We start from the raw sequence: 3,763 nt of genomic DNA on the forward strand, positions 1-3,763 counted from the left end.
TCGGTGACATAAATGCACAACGGTCACCCTGGCATATCATGAGTGGAGCTCGATATCTCAACACTCGAGAGATGTGAAACTTGTAAAGCAAAACAAATAGCTAGAAATGCAACAAGTTTTTAGTGTAAAGGCTTCTTTTATCACAATAATGAGTTATGTGGGATGGTCTATTTTTTCCCCATTCTGATGGGTGCATTGATGGTTGATACACTCTTGAAATAATTTCATGCATTAGGGCCACTAAAATAAAATTTTCCCTTGCTCATGTTTCAATGCATGTGTAGGATGTACTTGCATTTAGCATAGCTTTGGAAGTGCTCAGAAGAATTTCCAATGCAAGTTTGTAGCTACTACAAACTCCATTCAAAGGTCATTCACTTTCTTTACTAGGGTGTGCAATGGTAAATCACAACTAAAGTATTATGCTTTTGTTCGCATGAAACTTTTTTGCCATTCAAAGCTGAACTAGTAAGAAGAGTTAGCAAATAGTATTTTTTGACAAATTTTTTCAGCTAGTAAGAAGAACTAGTAAGAAGAGTTAGCGAATAGCATTTTTTGACAATTTTTTTTAGCTAAACTAGTAAAAAGAGGTGGAGTCTTAACACAACACTATTCGTGAGATCTGCTAACCCATGGAGGCTCACCTCTTCCACTTTGGCCTCTAGGAAAAAGAAGGCAACTGACAACATCTTTGACAATGCATGCCACCATGGTTTGTTTGAGCCGCCTACTACCTTCTCTGCCAAGTAAGTTCCTTTCATCCCATATGACCCTCTCGACTAGGGGTATTTGTTGGAGGAGGTCATTTAAAAAATCAAGGATGGTTTGGTTCTTGATGTTGAGCATGATATGGAGGCCCTAAGGAATATCATGTGAAGTATTTGAACTTTGTTTGATTTCTATGTTAGTAAAACTACTTGGCCATTTTGGATCAAGTGCTTGGAGTAAGGAAAATTGTGTACTTCCTGAGATGGACAGATGATATTGTAAATGCTTTTCAAGGGAATTTGAATTTGTTCCATGCATAGCAATTGGACAATGAGATGTTGAATTTGAATGACTTGTGGGTGAAGTAGTGTGGTATCACTCACACGGGGAGCTTTAAGGATCTTGGAATGATGGTCTTGTTGAGTCAAGAGAAGAGGTTAAGGAAAATGAATAATCTTCTCATTGATGTCAACTATGCATCAACTATTGATATATCTGTAACACTTTCAACTTATTTTGATGCACTTGGCATTCCTCCTATTGTGTTTTTTCCAGCAAACAAAATCTAAATTGCCCACTTGGTGCAACAAATTGCCAATGGGGTAGTCTTATTGAGCCTGGACACCAATTTTGATAGGTGCATGCATCTAATTTGAGAGGTGATAGAAGCAATGCCCATATACTTGGCTAATTCTTTATAAAGCCTTCACTTGGAAGGCCAGAAAACTATAGCCATAGAGATTTTAAGTGGGACATTCCTCACTGGGTTATTATACATCAAAGCAATCATGGGAACATCTATGCATTCTGTTAGGGGTTTGTTAAGTGCAAAGAACTTGGCTTGACTAATCGAATTCCCAAGCTAGTTGGTGCACAATCCGCAACAACAAATGCCAATCCAGTGCATCTATATTATAAGACCAGGTGGAATAATTATACACCTATGAAGGCCAACCCTTTTTTGCATCTGCTATTCAAACTAGTGATTTAGTATCCATTGATCATGCAGTTTCTACCCTTTGAAATTTTGAGGAGATTGTAAGAGGTTATAAAAGAAGAAATAATGGATGCTGGTTCTTTGGCTAATACGATAGAAGTGTTTACTGCCCAGACACTTGCATGGCAGTATCTGCCTTGATGAAGTTGCAAGAGAAGAATGTAATTGGGCCCAACCAATCATACTATTGTTATGAGTGCTGTTAATGGCCTGATGTTCAGTCATTCCAAAATTGCTTACCAATTGAAGGAGATACCAAAGTTGCAATCAAAGTATGCTACCCTCCCAATTGAAATAAAGATTAGTTTAGGGTCTCTCTCATAGGCACATTTTTGAGAAGGACACTAACCTAGAGTTTCAATATTTTGAGGTTATTTGCACATTTCATGTTGACAAGTGGAATGTGCAACCACTATTTCTATGGTAAATCACATCTCTCATTTTGATAAGATCATGGTGTCTCAGATTTATCTTTATCATGCAAAAGAAAAACTCATGGGTTGGAATTTAGAATATCTCTGATGTTGTGTAACAAGGACAGGCTGATCATGGAATTTTGCATATCTCTGACATTGTGTAATAAGGACAAGCTCATCATTATGATACCCATAAGTTTGTTCTTATGTCTCCTATTATAAGCTTTGTACTTCTTTATTATCTTTTACCACTTCTTGACCTTCTGAGTTAGACCATGATTGTATCTCTAATGTTTTGAGCTTTATAGGTTTGAGTGCTAAGTCAGCTACTACTATGGAGCTTACAGGACACCTATGAAATGGGTGCTAATGGACTATGGCATAGGCACATTTTGGAGTAACAAACTGACCCAAAGTGCTAGTGTCTCTGAGGTCACATGCACATTTCATTTTGACAAGTGCAATGTGCAACCTCAGTGTTTTTGTGGTAAATTTCATCTTCCATATTTTGACACATGGCACAGTTTTCTTTGGAGTTATCTTTATGCTACACAAGAATTAAGCTTTATGGACTGGAATTTTGTGGATCTTTGATCTTATGTACTAGTAATAGTGAAAGTAGTAGGCACTTTTATTTTCTAATAAAACACTAGACATCATCTCCTATTGCCATGCCTTGTGAGGGATGTGTGAATTGTTGTAAGGTCAAGTTGATCATTAAGGTACCCACAATTTTTTTCATATGTCTCTTGTAATAGGTTTTGACCACAATGAAGATTATTGTGATGATGAAGGCCTTGATTGATGCCCTTTGTTGGTGGTCATTGAATGCAATGGAGAGTGTCAAAACAATTACTCACATTTGAAGCTTACTTAAATATTCATGATATGTATGGAAGATGCCATGTAGATGTTCTTTGCAATATGTCCTCCATTTGTATGCTTTTATTCAGATGTAACTTATTAATGTTATGTCAGGTGAAGTAGAGAAAATCTCTTTGAAGAAGCCTAAATCTCAAGTACTCATAATGAAGGTTTTGTGGAGAATCTCCAAGATACAATTGGTTCTAATTAATACATGGAAAAGATTCAGGAAGCTACCAGATAGTTTGTGACTTTATTGAGACTTTTTTTTTACTTGCTAAATTATCCTTGTAATCTTTATCCTTGTAGCATTGGTGTTTTTATTTTCTTCTAAAGTGGTATAACTCAAACATGAAGAGTGAATAAACACGAAGATTAACAATTTGAAAAGGTTTATTGTCTTGTGTGTACGATACATACCTTATTACATCTATGCCTCCATATTTCATGTGTATTTTTAGAGTGATGTGTAGTGTGTTTCACAAGACTGTGTGTAAACATAAGGAGCATTTGCAACTAGTAGCTTTCGTTTTATGCATGTGTGAAAACATGCATTAGTCTATTCATTCTATATCCTTGTGCTCATGTTGATGGATTATGCATAAGGTTTTATAACTATTATAAATTTTTGCCAAGATGTCACTAGATTCAAGGCATGGATAAGCTTTAAAATTGGATGAAGGTGTTTTAGGAAAAATTGAATATGTAAGCCTACATCTCTTTCAGAAAAATTCAACTTCATATCCTCCTAGTTGAGAGGACAAGAACTTAATACATC

General features: G+C 36.0%; 1 pseudogene; it reads left to right on the forward strand.

Annotated features, from left to right (window-relative positions):
- The first annotated feature begins 436 nt into the window (after window positions 1-436).
- Window positions 437-2,029, forward strand: LOC148034842 (threonine synthase, chloroplastic-like; annotated as a pseudogene).
- The last annotated feature ends 1,734 nt before the right edge of the window (window positions 2,030-3,763 follow it).

This window comes from Lygodium microphyllum, chromosome 6 (assembly GCF_053477565.2).
Source record: "Lygodium microphyllum isolate KBCC chromosome 6, Lygodium_microphyllum_v1.1.10, whole genome shotgun sequence".
NCBI lineage: Eukaryota > Viridiplantae > Streptophyta > Polypodiopsida > Schizaeales > Lygodiaceae > Lygodium > Lygodium microphyllum.